This window comes from Stegodyphus dumicola, chromosome X2 (genome assembly GCF_044657685.1).
Source record: "Stegodyphus dumicola isolate Sdum_Otavi_A_Nest chromosome X2, ASM4465768v1".
Lineage (NCBI taxonomy): Eukaryota > Metazoa > Arthropoda > Arachnida > Araneae > Eresidae > Stegodyphus > Stegodyphus dumicola.
Genome location: NC_140781.1, coordinates 200,359,427 through 200,378,996, shown reverse-complemented (window position 1 = coordinate 200,378,996; position 19,570 = coordinate 200,359,427). Strand labels below are relative to the sequence as shown.

Below are 19,570 nucleotides of genomic sequence, written 5' to 3'. Positions count from 1 at the left end.
AAGCTCCAGAGGTGGAACAACGACAAGTACAAGGGCAAGCCAATAAGAGGCAGGAGCAAGTAAAAAGAAAATTGCCCCGCGGAAAAATTGAAGGTAGCAAGAAAAAGAAGCCGTTCCACCGTCCAGAAAAGAGAGTTCACGAACATCCCCAGAATGAAGAAGGGAGAAGGACGACGTATGTGAAGAGAACCAGGAGAAATGACGGGAACTATAACCCGGCTCTAAAACGGAAGATCTACTCATCCGACAGGACTCTCCGCAGCAAAAGTCGCCGAACTGCGGAAGGGCCATCAGCGGCGGAGGAAAAAGTACAAGGAAAATTTGAACGGCCAGCAACGAGGTCCAAGCAAGAACACGAAAGAAGTTTCCCGGTTCCGCCAAGACCAGCTGCCATCAAACGGCCAAGACCACAAGCAGAGGAGAAAAAGAAGGTATTCAAGGGTGGCCGAACTGGTGAAAAAAGGAAGCTTCCAGACCAAAGCACTGAAGGGCGAGCCCGTACAAGAAGGAAGATAAATCAAACTACTATCTGCAATACCTTTAAAGACTGGGCCCAGAAAAGGATGTCCGAATATCACAAAGATAAGTAAAATTTTATATTACTTTGCAAACTTAAGTTAATCTTTCATTCTTACTGCAAGTGGCAGATTTCAAGAAGTTTTACCTCATGCGAGGTCTACCTTTATCGCCAAAAGGGCGAGAAATAAGTTGTTACCGATTTTGGTATTATGTTTTTCAATTACTCGCGCGTAAAACTAAAGTTGATGTATAATAGCGTTGTGTAAAGACTTAAATAGTGAAAAAAGTTATTGTATAAATTTTATTTAAAACATTCTAGCAAGAGAGAAGTTTTAGTCTGAAAGACTTTTTGAAATGTAGTATTTCAATGTAGAAAGAATTGGCACTTGCTTTGAAAAGAATAGAAGTTAACAATGTACTACTAATGTATGTTTTCAAATGTGTAAAATTAACGGCATGTTGATATGTTCTTATATACAATGTGAACTGTTATTTTAAATGTTAAGAAATACCGTGATATGGTAAAAGTGAATGTTAAAATTTTTTTTAGTCGTGTGACTGCAAAAAAAGACTAAATCATGGAGAATATGTGTTAAAGATTGAATGATGTAGTTAGGCTCTCTGACGCTACACTTTAGAGTTAGACACTTTCAGAATAGTACCTCAGGGTTTAGAGTTGAAATTAGGGTGTGTTAAGAGGTCTTGTTATGTTGAATTTTAACACGTTAGTGTTTTGATTGTAGGAGGAAGTGTGGAACACGTAGACAGAAACACATTCGTGTTTGGTGTTCTTTTGCAACACATGTCAGAGAGCACGGGGAGAGATAGTTAAAATAGTCATGAATGAAATAAGAATGTTAAGAGAAGTATAATTGTATATGTTACTTAAATTTTTGTATCCTGGGAGCTGCTATTGTAAAAAAAAAAAAAAAAAAAAAAAAAAAAAAAGATTTCTTTCTTTTAAATTTCTAGTTTCTAGCAAAGTATGTTTGTAAAAGATTGGCCTCGCGTTAGATTCTAGAGCTAAAAGTTTTCAACAAGGTCGTTTTAGACCTCAGTTTCAAACTAATTAACTCTGGCGGGAAGTATGTAAGGATCTTAAGTTTTACTAACGTTTATTTTATTTTAAATCTTTACTATCACTTCTTATTTTCTACTTCCGGCCAGAATTATAAGCGTTAAGGTTTTTATGCAAAGTTTGTCTGGCGAACGCCAAGTATTTAAGTTGTGTCCTTTTGCCAAGAGAGAGAGAGGAAGCAGTGAGTGAAAGCAGGCCGCTTACCTTAGAAGTTACGCAGTTGCTATTTGCCTTCCAGGCCAGAGGTTTTAATCCTCTTGATAAATTTAAACGTATTGTAGTGTTCACAGTCTCTGTACTACATACGCTTCCTGTTAATATAAGGCCAATCTTCCACGTTTATTATTCTAAAGTTAATTTAGAGTTTAGTTTTATTTTTATACTTTTACGTTAGACCCCAAGTAGCGGGTCAGTGTAATCCGAAGTACGGAAGTTATTGTATATAGAGAAAAATAAAGGGTTTTGTATACCCTTCGTCTGTATCCTGTCTACTTACCACAATTAGTGAACATAGCTTTAGTAAGCTCTCTGTTCCGAGTCAGGTCCTTGTATGTTCCCGAAGAAGGTAAGAAGGAACATTGAACCTGATAAGGTGAGTCTCTTGGACTAAAAACACGTCAATATCGTGCTCTACTACAAAATCACGAACTTCGTGAATTTTAGATGTCAATCCATTGGCATTCCACGTGCAAATGGTCAGTTCTCTGGTGGTGTTTGAACTGTTATTAATAAAATTGAATTTTAGGCCGTTATTAGAGGTTCATCACTGAAAAACAGAAGACATAGGTCTAAAAATGCCGAATTAGGTGGAAAGCTCAACATAGCTTTCATAAATATAAAATGCCCTCATTAAAGCAGCTGCCTGTCTGAGTTTAGGCATTGCTTTTTTGAAGGCAAGGAGCAGAATATGCTTGTCTACCGCTGGGTCGCGGGAGATTTCAATTAAGCATTTTAGTGTAGATGAAAAGACATCGTCGGAATCATTGCTACACTCTGCTGCGGCTGACACTGCTGGGGCTTCTGCAGCCGGCAGTCTTGGATTCGTGGATTTGAATCCGTGCTCGGTGGTGTTCTTCACCATCTGTGCATAAGATGGTGAACTGACGTTGCTTGGGGGAGCAGGCATGGGACGTCTTGTCTCAGCAGTTGCTGGGGGCTTAAAAGAGCCCTGCGGGGGGGCTGTTTGAGCAGCTGCCCTAGTCTTAAGCGCGGAATTTTTACCACGAGCCCGTTTGTTACCTGGGTAGCGGGAACAAGATTTATAAGAAGCAGGATGATCTCCACCGCAGTTGCAGCAAGTGGCAGGTACATCTAAGCCTTTGGTACACTCACGTGCCCAATGGGGTCCAGAGCATCTGACACAACGGATTGGAAGGGTGCAGAGTTCCGAAGAATGGAAAAAGCCCTGGCACCGAAAGCACTGAGTAGGGCCCTTGCGGCCACGGTAACGCTCAATGCTGATCTCTGTGCCCCACATGTCAGTGACGGCAAACAGATGATCGAGGAAGGGGTGTGGGATGACTTGTAAATAAACAAGTGGCATTGGGTGTCTGGAGCCAGGCTGAGTAAGCCGAACGATGCGATGCACTTTAAATCCCATCGCCTCAACTTCCTCTTTGATGTCCCCGACGTCTGTTTCAACAGGGAGGCCTCTGATAACAATTTTGACTGGCCGGTCCTGCTTGAGATCGACAGTTTTGAACTGAATGCCGGCTTGCTTCATCCAGTGGGTGACCTCCCTGAACTCCAGCTCTGTTTGTACAAAAATTTTGAGATATGGTCCAGTCAGAATGCTCCGTAAGTTTGGGGCAATTTCTCTCATGAAAGACACTTGTGTCTTCCAGTTCTTGCTGCTATTGAGGTGAATTGCCGGAATCTCAGGCTGCGGTGGGGGGATACGTTCCGTGCCTGCTCGGAATTTACTTCCTCAGTGGTGCACTCACTATTCTTTTCAGCGTCATTTTTGTCATCATTAATAAGTGAATTTTTGATACGTTCATACTTATTAGCAGTCCTCTCCTTTTTAGGAGTAGCATATTTTGTGCTATTGACTAATTTTGAATTTGGAATAACAGAAATGGGTTCTTTAACGTTTTGAGCCGAATCATCTACTGTTAGATCCACAATAGGCGCCTTCGCTTGCTTTCGAGCCGCAGGGGTGATAAACCCGTCAGAGTCGATTGTCTGCGTCTTTCGCTTCCGCAATGACGTCGCCTGGACCGGTTTCCCCCGCACCTCGTGCATGGAGGTAGGAAAGGGAGGAGGGGCCATTCCGCGCTAGAAGTGAAGCACTGCTTTGAAGCTTGGGTCACCAGACGGGGTGTTTTTTGTTTACATTCAGAAGCTCGCTTGACAAAATTCTGATAGTATTTCGACACACGACAGTTCCATAGAAATCGAAAAAGGGACACTCTCGCATGAAAGAAACATTCATAGTGTGATGGATAATAGCAATTTGTATAGTTTACTGACATTTACGCAAAAATCACATCTTGGTTATTTTTCGATAACTAACAACAGCGATTTTGATTATGAATTTGTTTTATAAAATTCTAAGCTGTTGCACTACAAAAATATAGATTTTAAGAAAATTGCTAAAAGAGATCTGCCAAAATTTATTTTCTAGAAGATTTGAAAAGTTTGAAACTTGATGGCTAAATGTAAATATAAAATTATGTATGTTAAAATATTTGTAATTAGGCACATAGGTCAGATTAAGTTTTTATTAAATAGAGTAACGCATGCAAGGGCTATCTGCCTAAAGAGAGAGATGCCATCGTGGGGGAATTTTGAAGAAAAACTGACCTTTGAGTGGGTATTAAAAATAATACTTATAATTTTCATTCAAATTATATTCATATATATTTTTTATGTAAAACTTTCGGGTGTATGCTAAATTAGTGTAAATTACTTTACACGAAAAATATAGTGAATGCACAGAAATTAAAGATTTGCACATGCCGGAAATGATAAATAGGAAATATGTATGGGTATTTATGCATGTGCTTGCAAAAAGCATGTATCTGCCTTTGACAAAATACTTAAATATTCATTAAATTATTTATAAATGTATTTGAAATGAAGAATTTATTCACTTATAAACAACTTTGATAGTACTGTGAAGAAATCTAATGATTAAATGTATCTAATTTATAATGATTATAAATGTTATCTAAATATATAATAACCTTAATATTGAATTGTAAACATAAATTGAAATCCTGTTGACAAATACGTTAACAAACTATTTAAGCAAGAATTGTTCGTATTGGAAAGCAATCTGTTAAAAGGTATTGTAAAGCAAATGCTATGAGATGCGCACTTAAGAACGTAATAAAGAGTTTTGGAATATGTATTGTTGAAATGAAGGGTAAAAAAAAAAAAAATCTGATAAGTATAATTAAAAGAATTATTCACTTTACATTTTATAATAACTCAGTTACAAGTTTTAAATAATACTTAAAAAAAAAATTATTTTATTCCCTTTCAGAAATGTTCAGAGAAAGTCAAATACTATTTTCCTAATAATTCTCTAATTTAAAATGAACCGAATAGAGCATTAATTATAAATTGACTTACATTTTTCGATTTAAAAGAAGCCAAAAAATCATGTCATATTTAAGAAAGTATTTTAGGAGAAAAGAAATAATGCATAATTTTAATATTAATAATACAATAAACTTTGATCTTAATTTTTGTACCTTAACCGAATAAAATCGAATTACCTTAATTTTTTTTTCTAATGTAATTAACGAAAACTTGTGAAAATATTTCATTCAAATTAAACCATTCTGAGAAAACTGTCCTGTGAAAAGTATAGCATTTAATTCCGTTCAGAATGAAATGTTGTTTAAAAATATGTTGTTTTCACATACTTAGGACTCTGAAGTGTTGTAGAAAAAGAAAATATATACATTTATATGTATATTTGCGACGTAATTACAAAATATTTACACCCGAACGCGTCAAATCCCATAGAACTCAATGGTAAATGACCCAATGTTTTGGTCACCACGTAGGGATCGCCGGTGCTTCAGAGCAGGGTACGGAGAAACTTGTTTAGGGCGACTCCTTCTTACTTCCTACCTCCATGGTAGATGCAGATTGGGTGGGGGGAGATACTCAAGATAGGAAATCAATTACTGGTTACTTTATAATGTTTTCAAACTGTCCTATTATGTGGTGCTGTAACAAGCAAAAGTGTATTGCACTTTCATCAACAGAAGTTGAAATAATTGCTTTATGTAAAGGTATTCAAGATGTTTTATGGATAAAAAATGTAGTAAATGAAATTTCCAGTGTTAAAAATGTTTATATTTTTGAGGATAACCAGTCATGTATCAAAAGTATTGTTAATGAAAACTTTTCAGGTAGGTTGAAACATATAGATATAAAATTAAAGTTCACTCGTAAGACTGTTAAGGAAAATAATATTAGAATTGAATATGTACAATCAGGTTTACAAATTGCAGATATGTTAACTAAGGCTTTGTCCAAAACAAAATTCTATGAACTGTTATCATTGAGCTGTTTAAAAATTGTGTAATTCTTTTATGTTTTGTATAATGTGCGATTAAGGGGGAGTGTTGAGATATTTGTAATCGCATTCTTACTGTTTTAAAAGGAAGTATAGCTTTCTGTCATGTCCGAAACATTCATTAGCTTTCAGCCAGGTCCGAGTTATTCTGAAACTTAAATCTCATTCTGTATGTTATTTTTGATTGGTTATTTATTGTGTCTTGTTTATGATTTGTTAAACCATGATCTGTTGTGAAGTTATATATATGACCTCTGTAACCGCTTATCATTGCTTGTATTATTGTACTTGTACTTACTTATCTGTACTTGTAGCTAGTGCTTGTACGTACTTATTTCTGCTTGCATGTAACTGCGTGTATCTCTGCATATCTCGGTAATAAATATTTGCTTTGCGAACCACGGCATTTTCTATGTTTAACATATTTCATGTAAAAGAAAACTAAGCAGCGGTTAACTAAGATTCATTCAATCATATAATTTCAGTTTAAGCATGTCAGAATTGAATATAGGTATTTTGACACAAAATCGGACTATCTCTGAAAGGACATACTATTTTTTTTCCATACATCTATTTCTTTATACATACATTTTTCTGTAACGAAATAATGGATTCGACTGAAGAAAAACCTTTTATTCACCACGGTCAACGTAACATTTCCTTCATCTTTGTACATTCTGTCCATGACAAAGTGCGTACACATTTTTACCTGTCAGTTCGTCTGCTGTGTAATCCAACAATTCTGACACTCTGGGAAGAAATAATGGAAAATTAAAATAAGCTTTGGCAACAGTAATTACTGAAATTTATTTTCAAGTTCCGTATTATTTCGGTTCACAGTGTGCCACTCGATATTCGAATGCGAGACGCGTCACGAATCGCGTTCGAATGCGAGACACGTCTTGTAGCTATCCAATCTCACTTCGTTGATAGAAGGCCATGGCAATGGCCATGGCCACCATTTCCGTCACATTTGCTGATCTCTGTTTCCTGCCGTTAGAGAAGCTGTACTCAGTCTTCAAATGAGACAGTATTAGTACAACCTAAGAAAAATAAAAATTTGCTTCATAATATTTCATGCAAAAGAAAACTAAGCAGTGATTAACCAAGATTCATTCAATCATATAATTTCAGTTTAAGCATGTCAGAATTTATATGCTGGGTGTTTCACTTACTTTGACTACAAATTTAAAAAAAAATTATTTTTGCCTCGTTTTCTATCGAAGTGTATAAAATATGTGATAAACAAAGTAAATATAGCATTTGGGATTTTTTTGATAAATGGTTTTCAAGCCAAAGGCTGGAACAATTATGTCCCAGCCATAGTTAACGGTAAGATACGTATGTCCCACGCGTAGCGATCGGCTTACTGTAGGCACACCTATTATTCAGGAAAACATTATTATATGAAATAAATTTACATCCTATGGTACAGGGTAAAAGTCATTCTTTGAATAACCCAACATTACACATTATTGGTCAGCTCATATTTGTTCTTTTCGCTACGTTCATTTGTGTATAACGAACACGGCGGCGTCTGGATTTTCCAACTATTGGAAGACGATCCCCAACTGTGAGAAGATTCTAAGTACTTTTTATCTCAGCAGTCATTTTTAAACTTTTAGTGGGACATACATATTCCGTTAGTAGTCAAAAAGTTAATGAAGACTTGATTTTGATTGCAAATGGGCGTGCAAACAATTATTCCATACCAAAGTATGTCATACATGGTGTAAGAAAAATATTTTATTTATTTCAATAATGCAAATGTTTATGAATATTTTCACTTTGTGAATTACAAATCACGAGAGCTTCATGTAATTTCCGTGTATTATAAATTACACGGTTACAGATATTACTAAAGATTAAATTAAAATTATTAATAAGTATACACTGCATTTAAATCAGCAAATTATTTAAGCAATGCAATGTTTCAATTTAACACACGCATTAAAGATCTTGGATAGTGTCAAAAGGCAGGCCTTTTGAAAACTGGCAGTTTGCCAAGTTACGTCGATTACAAACATATTGCTAGAGCGGGTCTGACGGTTAACACACAATTCCTCTTAAAGCGCGAAATTGGGCTACTTCAGAACTTAACTATTTAACTTATTTAAACTTAATAACTACTTTACCTATGATTTTCAACTTATACTTACATTATTACTTTTTTGTGGTTAAATGGCAACGATTATTGTTGTTCTTAAAAATTTTTTTTTTTTTTTTTTTTTTTTTTTTTTTTTTTTTACGCAATATTTAGAAAACGCGGTGTTTTCAGCTTATTCTAATAATGTTTATGTTAGCAATGCTAATTTAAGGCTACATTTTAACTGAATAAAATAGCTGTTATTCTTTTAAATTATCGTATTCATTCATCCGGAGAACTTGTAGTTCATTTGAGTGATTTTAAAGGCTTCCGTAACTTTTCGTTTGCAGTTGGTTTTTACATATGATAGCAACAACAAAATGCCTGTGCCTATCAACTCTGCTGCAGTCACAAAGCAGGATGATGAGATTCTTATTTATGTTTATGTTTGCATTTGCTTTATTTATTTTTTAAATTTTTGGATAAATTAATGGAAAATTGCAATTATTGTTTTCCCACCAAATCTGAGACAGCATAGTAGGCATAGGTTATGTTTAACTTCCAGTCTACTTGGCTGCTTCATTTTCATTTGCAAGCTAGTTATATCTAATTCCGTTTAAAAGGTCTGATCCGCAAAGATATATCAACACAGATGGAAGCAGTGCACATACAACTAACCTTATTCTACGATTGTCATCATCTTGAAATGAAGAATAAGCCAAATGGCCTTCGTCTTTTGTACAACATTTTGATACCCATGACCATACCGCTCATCGTTCCTTGGTCTGTATTGTCTAATAAGGAAACTGACGCAAGTTTTATACCATTTCATTCCTCAATTCTTCGGCGCGTATTCGAAAGGTCTGTGGTTCGAGCCCCGGCGAGGGCATAGCTCATTTTTCATCTCTCCTACTTTCAAAAATTACCTATTGTCTGCGGTGGCGCCGGAGCTAAAAAAGGTGGTGGATGATGATTCTCCGCCACCAGGATCTGGCGATTGTGTTCCTTGATCTCCAGTCGCCCTTTAAAAGGAGGAAGTATATAAGGTATTTCTCCCACTTAGCATGCCTTCGTAGCGTAATGGCCAGCTCACTCGGCACGTATGAGAGGTCCGTGGTTCGAGTTCCGGCGCGGGCACTGCTCATTTTTCCCTTCTTCCTGCTTCAAATTAACCTAGTATCTCTACGTCTATTCGGCATATATAATCTTTCAGGTTATGCACCAGGAACTGCACCACATCCTCAATCTATCAATCTTCAGGTCGCATGGCTTGATTAAATTTTCCTCAGTTTCTGTATTTTTTCCCCTAGTTTGTTATCTCGAGAGCTACGATACAGGAAACTTCCATAGTCTCATGATCTCCTTTATGGAATTATGCGTCATCTCCTTATAAAAGAAAAATACATAGCGAGCGAAAAATACTTTTGTCTTTAATTCAGTTTCTTTTCTCGCCGCGCGTTACTGGGAACTGGGAGGCAAGAGATATGTTAGATTAATGGACTCTGTTACAGCTGTTTTTTTTTTTTTTTTTTTTTTCCATTGTGATGTTGTATTCTACGTTCTTGTCTTTTGCTGTAACTGTTCATAATCTGCCATTTTGGAGGGGGGAAAATAAAAAAAAGAACTCTTTAAAAGACTGGTGATAGCTCAACACAACCTATATCCAAAAATCATGTTAAGTACACAAAAAGCTCGGTGCTTTAGGACTGAACCTATGCCGAAGCACAAGTTATATCCGAAAACGATAAAGCCGAAACGAAAGAGCAATGTCTAGGTCACACAGCAATAATTTACTTCGTGCTAGAGTAACAATTTCCATACTGCTCCAAAATACCTAACTTATTAAGCTGAGACCATGAGCTTTATTTATAAACTTTGGACTGAAAGATCTGATTACCTGTAACAAATGTCACATAACAAGATTCCGACTCCCAACATATTAGCAAAATCAAATCGCGTATGTACTTCCATAAAAATGCAAAATTTCCCGTACAACGATCTCCAAAATATCAGCTGTACTATATTTGCGTAATCCAGTATTTTAATGAGTATTCTAAACAGTTTGTGTAATTTATGTAACTTTGTATGTAATTTTATGTTATTATCTTCTTATATTTAAATGTAACAATTCCGATGTATGACTTCAGTATTACTTAGATATAGCATATAGTCGGTTCAATTATTTCATACTCTAGCTAGTTAGTGTATTGGGGCAATACTTGTTTGATTCTGTAGTGAAGGTTTTTTTGCTCCCATTCACTTTTACTTGTTTACCTGTTCACGATTGTGTAAGGACCGTCCCAGGGTGACTGTAGTTTAGGAGGAACTCCTTTCTTTCAAATCGGATTCCATAAACACACTTTGTCATTTTTGTTAAATTAATGTACTCTAGTTCTCGTGTCGAACTGGGCCTTCATCTTCTCCGTCACCAAGCTGACTTGCTGTCGAGCAAAATTGTGCATCATTTGAAACCGTGCCTGGAGAATGGCACCTCAGGCGATCCGAAGGGCAATCAAACAATAAATCAAATAGCTGACGGAGAGCGTCTGGGATCGGAATAGCACTACGGTGGGCCAGTATGGTCCTACTCCTGTTGATTTCTGGAAACAATTAGCGAGTGGTTACTAAAGGTAGTTAGATTAAACCTCTCTACCGTGGCTGTGGGTGTAAAGGAGTCGTTTGGGTTTTGTCTATGCCGAGTAATTTACGAAGGTCTTTTATTACAGCCGAGCTAAAATTCCTTCTTCAATTTTCGTACATCAAGGAGCAAAAATGGAATTGGTCGCTCATCCTTTGTATTCTGGTTAAGTTATTGTTTGGATAATACTTGTTAATGGGGGGTGGCAGAAACGCAACACAGATTTTTTTGCATGTTCCTTAGCCCCTTTTTTAATATATTAGTAGCCAGCTTATTTTCTTATCCTATTTCATATATTTTTTATCTCACAGGCCTGAATTTCTGATTTAAAATTTGGATCTTCAAAAGTACCTTTAATTTGATATTGGCAGTTATGAGGGGTTTCATGGTACTTGATTTAAATCACCATGTTTGCCAATTGATCAATCTCAAAACATTAAATTTTTAGTCGTATTTATAAGAACCGACAGAGAAATCTTTACTTAATATCTGGTATGGTGACTTCGGACAGATTTGGGATCTTGACACCTTGATGTCATAAAGTTTAGTGAATTGTTTTGGAATTCCACGTCAGTCTTCTGAATGTGCACTATTTAGATCCTGACAGACATCGGGCTCGGTGCAGTTTTGTTATCCAATGCATGCTTAGTGGGACTGAAGTATGTTGAATAGACTAGTCAGTCCACTGAAGCGATATCTTCTGTTTCCGGAAATTCTGAGAACAGCGTTATTAGTCATTACCAAAACGTCTGGGACAATAGCATCCCTAAAAAGCCTTACAGATGATTCCAAGACGTCGTTCATATATTTGATGTATGAAAGAAATATGTTTGATGATTCCACTGCAAACCATGCAACTGCTTCCCTGGATTTGTAAGGCAAGATAAGGCAAGTTGCGTGTTCCTGATTCTTTCCAGTTGCCTAGAGCTACATTTCAGGTTTTTACCTGAAGTCGTTAATAAACAGTACAAGCTCCCATTTCTCTTGGTTGTACTGAGTATGATGAGGGTACCACGTTAAAGGGGTAGCTATAGAAGATGGAGGGAGTGAGACACAAACTATCGGTTTTTCACGCATAACGTCAAACTTCATGCAGCAATAGAACGCTTGTTTGGAATTTTCTGTGTCACCAAATCTTTTTCAATCGCTTCGACAATGAAAGCAAATGTTCTTCGGAATAAATTGTTAACATCGTACATTTTTGATGACGCTGTCTATTAATTGAATGATTGCGGTTTAAAGTTACTGAAATGTATATTGAGATCTTGCGCCATCTGTACGTGCGTACGAATGAAGTGCGAGTTTTGTCTTTTTATTTGACGGCTTAGGATAAATAATAATGCTGAAAATCTAAATTAAACATGGTTATACATTCACATTTTAGCATGTGTGCTTTGGGGAACATGTTGTTAGTTGCGTACTTTTGAGCGTTAAAGTATGGAAGGGAAGAAGGTCCAGTTTTACTTTGCTTTTCAGATTGCTGAAGACTGGAAGAAGGAAAAAAAAAAAAAACCTTATCTTGTATGTTGCGGTCTTGAAGTGGAACCTCGTTTGGGTAGCATAAATGACATCAGAATAGGAAAAGGATCTGTCCGTTATTTTATAGAACGTATTGTTGTTCAAAGTAAGGAAGGGGGAAAAAAAAGAAGGAAGAAGAATTGCACCTACTGCTGGGGGAAAGTACGAAAGAAAAGTAACGCATTAAAAGTGAATTAGGTTGAAGTACCTAAGAAAATAATGATCTTCCGGGGCCCAGAGGTTGGCAAGATACTCGGCTTCTACAGAACGGTCTCAAGATCTATCCTCGGTAAGTAAGTGATATTGAATTCTAAAAATGGAAGAGTAATGTAAAAGCATAAGGAAGGTGATGTAATAAAGAAAATTGTTGTAAGTTTCAGGTTCAACGGAAGAAGAAACAGGAGTCCGTACAGAAGAAAATTAAAATAAGTACGCAAGAAAGAAGGTAAGAAAATATGCGGGTGGCACAGGAAGCAGCCCCGAGAAAAAAAAAAAAGAAAGAGGAGATTAATTTAGGAGGAAAACGGTGCCACCCAGAAAGGGGCTTTTGCAAAATATTTCCATCTCCAGAGATTTAAAGTACGTGAACCTTAGATTTTATTTTGAAGTTTATTTCTAACACAAATTTTGTTGACCTGGTGTGTACAAGTAAAAATAAATTTGTTTTACGGTGTTATGGGTCTTTATTGTTTATGTTTAAATATTCACCAAGATATTTTTTCGCGTTTAAAATTCAGTTCATCTCGGCGTTTAAAAATCAGTTCATCAAGATGTTTTTGTGGCGTTTAAAAATCACTTCAAGATACTTTTGTGGCGTTTAAAAATCAGGTCGTCAGTTCAATTTATCGTCGTTTAAAAATTTTAGACTTTTGCCTCTAACCTCTTCATTTTTGTAGAATATATTAACTTGCTTTATTTATGAAAGTAATTATAAATTAATTTTATGAACTCGAAATATTTATATTTTTCCTATAATTCAATTCATTCTTCACAAAATCCAGCTCTTTTGTATATTGTTAACCCTCTGGCCTATAACGGCCTATCACGCGTCTGGCTGGTGATAAAGTATTTGCGCCATAAACAAAAGCTACGACTCTGACTCGTGGTGAGGAATTTGTGTATAAAATGCCAAGCAGAGCAAGCAATTGGAGTTATTCTACATCGAATATTTTTCATTTGATTCTAACGTATTTTGTTTTTTTCAGTTGTTTCTGACGAAACTGGATGATCTGTTACTTCCTCGTATAGCTCCGTTACGTTCACACGTTTCAGATATAATTTCGTATAAGGAATTAAAAAACTCTTATACCCATCATGCCAAACTCTCATACCATCATGCGATTATTTTTGTCAATTGATTATGATTACACCCTAGACTTCTTAAAATGAACTATTTGTACCTAAACATTGTTTATTATTTCACAATTCCTTTCGTTACACGGAAATATATATGTCATGAAACTATACATTTTGCGCCAGTTCGGATACAGGGCTAAACAGTTTTATGGCACGGCGCGTGACTGACTTTCTTGTTTACTATAGCTCGCGCAACTGGCAGATATCGTGTAGGCCAAGGGGGTACATGATTAAAACAAATTACCTTTCTAAGCATATTGGGGTCTTCCATTTATTAGGAAACATTTATTAACAGCATTCGCTGTCTAATGTTATCTGATGTTCGGGTAAATCATGATAATCAGAAATATATCTCCAATGAACTTTATCTTATCAGCTTTAATTTTTATGCACGTTACGTTATTTTATTACCTCTAAACCGAACTTCCATTGCATAAAATTAAGATTTAAAGAACTCTGCGGATTTCTATGAATGAAATTTTTTATGAATTTCTTCAGAATTTCTACACGTTTTAACTAAAGTAAAGCATTCTTACTCTTTAAAATCATCTAAATTTTGAATGTTAGGAGGCATATCTTCCCCCCCTCCCGAAATTAAATTACCGGGACACACTTTTACATTATTGTCCTTTTATCTTCGCTCCTACGTTTTTATACATTCCAAACAAAAGCTAAACTGAGCAGATATAACATCTGCTTTTTGGAGTACCAAAATACACACTAAACACAGTTTGCGACACCAAAGAACTTGAATGGGATCTCTCATTCCATTGAAGGTGTTTGGATAAGCTAGTCACACAAATCTCTCTTTAAAGCTGATCAGAGCTTAAATTGCGCCGGAAGCGCACAGCAGCCCTAAATAAGAAGGCTTTGGCACTTCTTTTATCTAACTAAACAACAATTTTAGTAGAAATGGGATATCAAAATTGTATTTTTAACAATAAAATTATATTAAAAATTGGTCATTAAACTTTAATTTACCTCTTTGCAATTTATGTAATTTAATCATTTAATTACTTCACTCCTTAATTAATAAATTAATACACAATAGTAAATTAACTATGAATTCAATAATAATTATTAATAAATATTCATTATTAACATCCATGCTACAATTAAATCATTTTTAAATTATTAATGATTTTAATAGTCATTTTATTCCTGTATTTACTCTTGTTTCTCTTTCCTTCCTGTTTTCTATAGGGCTCCGACACTTCTACTTTTAGAAATTAAGCCCTGAAGCTGACGTTATGATGGAAATTTTTGCTATTCAAGAAAAGAGGAAGTAGTGGATAGATAGTATGAGCTTGGGAAGAATAAAATTTTCTACATCCAATAAAATACATAAGTCATTTCCAAGCAATAAAAATAAATAAATATATAAAATAAAAATACAACCATCAAACCAAATACATCCTTAATTCTAAAAATAAGGATGAAATGCAATCTTATCTACATATCTTTTTAGACCAGTAGGATTTCCTGAACCAGTTTCATGAACAAATAAATATAAAACAACAAAATTACAAACTGCAAAATTAAATGAAAAGAAAAGGAAAAAAAAAAAAAAAAAAACGAATCAAAGTAGAATTCCTCACTGCAAATCCATCTCAATTGGTGTATTTAATTATGGCAAAGCACACTAGGGCTATCTACCTAAGGCGAGGGATGCCTTCGTGGAGGACTTTCTAAGAGAAACTGGCTCGTATACACGTTACACATCAAATCCATCTCAAACTCACTCTACTAATATTACTCCCACATAAGGTACAGCAGACACAGGTGATTCATCTTTTAGGATATGAACATTTTGTATCGTTATCAGTTTGTTTTAGTTCGGTATTTAAAATGCTTATTAAATCCTTTCTTGTGAGTGGGGGGATTTTGCATTCCTTAGGTCTTTTGCAGGATTTTAGAACGTTATTTATAATTTAAAAAATATTCTAGAAACAGCTAATCCACTGAATATATCTTTCCATGCCAAAATAATTTTTTTAAATGCCAGGAGAAATAGCAGTTAAAATTAAATACGAAATGACAAGACTAATCTGGATATCAAGTACCAGTTCAGGCATCATATTTGGAAGTCCAACACAGCAAGACCACACCCATTCGGGTTGTTCTCCAATAAACTGTACCTGCAATCAATGAAGTTCTATAGCAGATGAAAAAAATCTGTGCAGAATCAGGACTCGGCTTTGATGTGCCTACACCTCCAAAAAAACCTTCAATTCCTGCTGCTGGCAGGAGGTTCTAGGAACATTGAAAAATATAAACTGCCCAAAAAACAATTATGAAAGTTTTCAAGATTACTTCACTAACAAACGCAGTGTAATTATAACTAACCACGGTATGACTGAAAATGTCAGAGTCTGTCCACAGGCCTCATACCTAAGTGCAGATTTTTAGAATCTGGAATTTGACAAAATCACTAAGCACAAATGGCCCTAACTCTGAATGGATAGCTTTCATGGACGATGTGGCTTTTGTTATGAGTGATAGTTCCAGAGCCGAATTACAAAGAAATGTAAGCAACACAGTAGGAAATCGCAATTCTCTACGTAAACAGCAAAAGCTAATAATTTCTCAAGAAAACTGCCACGCCCTAATTATTCACAAACCCTCATAAAACGTACCAAGACTTCCACGATTCGAAATCGAAGGAAACAGAGTGAAAATAGTTAACTCCGTAAAATACTTAACCCTTTTCGGCACGCTACCTTTTAAAGTTGGAGATTTGATTTAAAAAAGAAAAAAAAAGGTAGGCAGTCTAATTAGGCCTAGAGGAGTACACAAGTAAAATTTTGTGAAGATAGCACTTATCGTTGAATTTTGTGGATGTGCCCAAAGGGGCACACTGATTGAATAGAGCTTCGAAAAGAGTGCTGAAACGAGCACTGTTGTCAATGAACTGACCGATGAGATGCGGAGAAACAAGGAATACAGACTCTCAGTTCTCCTAGATGATCGGTGAGCCCGGTCTGGGCACACCTAGGGTTCACCGTTTGATTTTAGGCAAGATTTCAAGGTAAAAATTTAAAACTAATATAGAATAAGGAGATCAGCATACAGCCAAAAAAATAACATCGAAATTTCTTTCCAAACAATTCCTTTTATACCCTAAAAAAATCTGGAAGATTTCTTTGAAAAATAAGGGTCTTAAAAAAACTAAACATGGCTAAAATATATGGACTGGTTTGTGTTGAGCTCCCATCTACTATAAATAAAGAAGGTTCAGAGTAACCTATAAATCCTTTTTCATTCAATTTTTCTGTGCGTACAGAAGGAAATTTTTAGGTGTGTGCCGCAAAGAGTTAAGCATCATCATGCATAAAAAGCTTCTGAAAAAATGTTCCACTTATTATACGTTCCACGTAAATTATACGTCACTTTAATATATGCATAGTGCTTAGAAACATGATGTATTTTTTAATTACAAACTATTGTCGTGTAAAGAATGTAGAGCAGTGAAAATTTGCTAGACCTATGCTAAAACACATTTAAATTTCTTTATCTTATTCTACATCAAAGTTAGTAGAACCTAGGAATTGAAATCTTTTGATTCAGAGACTTCTTTCGCGTTATAAAGTGGACATATTTATCTTTATTGTTTGACAATACTGTAAAGTAGTTTCGTTTGCAACAACGTCAATACGGCAAAAAAAAAAAAAAACTACAAACTTCTAATATTCTCAATTCATATTTGGTATACAACAGTAAATTTATCTCGAATTTCTGTGATTATTTTTTTATTTGCTTATACCTGGTTATAAATAAAAAAATTTTGTTAAATTTTTTAATTGAATAAAATGTATTTTCATTTTGTTTATTTTATTTTTGGTTGCATTTAGTTTTGTATACAGTAGTAAATTTGTTTCTAATTTCTGCGATTATTTTTCCAAAATTGAGTTAATTTTTTCCACGTTTACGCGGATATCGAACAAGCCAAGTGTTTTTATTTATTTATTTTTCCAATTATTTTTATACCTTTTTTAATTACTATTTTGTTAACCGATTTGTGCCACATTTCTTCAGAATTCCCGCAAAGATGCATTGCGAAATACAGTAAAACTCCAGTAATCCGAACTCCAACTATCCAAATCGCTTTCAGAATTTCAGTTTTTTTTTTTTTTTTTTTTTTTTTTTTTTTTTTTTTTTTCCAGAATCAACTGAAGAAGAGAAAAAAAGGAAAGGGAAGAGACAGGAGGAGAATGAGAATGACGTGTCACCTTGAGAAATTAAGAAACATTCTTTTGCAAATTCCTCGATATTCAGAAGTCAATGCTGAGGATACAGCAGAATGGATGGTATGCGATTCGACAATCCCTAATTTTAAGTGATGAACTTATTGAAAGTGTGAGAGAAGAAACTGTCGAGAAGATAACCTTAATGTCGAAGTTGAAGCAGACACGGGACCATCAGCTAGTGAAGCGTTTGCCGGCCCTGAAACTGCACTGAACTGGACGGAGCGTCAGCCTGAGTGTGACCACATGCAACTTCTTATTGTCAAGCGGACGCGCGACTTGGCTGCCGGAAAACGGATGAAGTCAGTGAAACAGTTTACTTAGAACAAGATGTTCAGCAAGCAATGACTTTCAAGCACTTGCACGTACTGTACGGGAATCCTTCCGTTTAAACCAGTGCTACCAGAATCTCGTTTCTCAGAAAAGTCGCGTCTAGCAGGGACTGTAGACATGTGTGATAACCTCTTTAGCCGCAACAGAGCTTTTATCTCGAAGCTTTACAGCCCTACTGGGAAACCTAGCGTCTCCTCATCCATCTTCTTGGGTGGGCAGACTCTTTTCTTCCGCGCAGCCATAGGCGTAAGAAAGTAGCGGGAATAAGCATGATGACAACATCCAATTCTGTGTTCGCCGTTTCTTTCCCTGTTATTTCACTCTTACGAGTAAATGTTAGACTTGTACAAGTAGAGATAGCCCCCCCCCCCGAAGTACGAGTCAACAACTCGGAAGCTAGCGACACTTAACCCCAATTTAAAGCGAATCGAAATATCATGAATGGAACATTCGTTGAGACGAATTTCACTGAGAAGCATTTCGATATAAACCTATCATTATTATTTACTTGGCAATAGTTGAAATTGTACGCATTCCTACCTTACAATCTTACATTTTTTTATTATTGCACTGAGTTTCTCGTCATAGTAAGAAAAAGGAGGTAAAATTTTTACCTGAAATCGCCGCATGTGTTTGGGATTCCCTGTATTTTTTAGACAGTTCTGATTGCACTTCAGAAGAACTTCAGAAAAAACCTGAAAAATATGGCAGGGTATATTATTTCTTAGATTTAAGTTTTGCACTTATTACACAAATGAAATTTTTCAATTTATCTTTGGAGAATGAATGTGAGATAAGTTTGTCACTTGCGTTACTGCAATAAATAATTTTAGTTCACTCAAAAACAATTCCTCAAAATAAATAATTTTACAAGGCATAGTGGAAAGAGTCAGCGTACGAACGATAAAAACATTTACCATAATTAAAAAAATAAATAAACAGAGAGAGAAGTATAGCCATTTAATCAATATTAGTCTTGCGCTCTTAATATCAACATTATCATATCCAGAAGCATAGCCTAAAATAAGTAAAATTATAGGAAAATATGCAGTTTTCATTGTTAATGCAGTCTAGAGTTGTTTGTCATTAGTTAAACAGTCATTAAGCTAATTTTAATGTTATTGTATTATCATAGGGGGCCCTTTCACTTTCTTAATTAACTTCCTCATTAATAAAGCCTCCCCCCACACACACACACACATACTGCTGAAGCTACCCAGCACTTGCTATCATGTCCTAGTGTCGAATTCCTATTACAGAA

General features: G+C 35.5%; 1 long non-coding RNA gene across 1 annotated transcript in view; it reads right to left on the bottom strand.

The window, feature by feature from the left end:
- Window positions 1–6,758: 6,758 nt before the first annotated feature.
- The window catches only part of LOC146993011 (uncharacterized), a 131,635-nt gene continuing 118,823 nt past the window's right edge, over window positions 6,759–19,570 (bottom strand). The window contains exons 2-3 of the long non-coding RNA XR_015038991.1: window positions 18,924–19,004; window positions 6,759–7,177 (exon numbers count right to left, since the gene is read on the bottom strand). This is a non-coding gene — a long non-coding RNA (uncharacterized LOC146993011). The remainder of the gene's footprint in view (window positions 7,178–18,923; window positions 19,005–19,570) is intronic.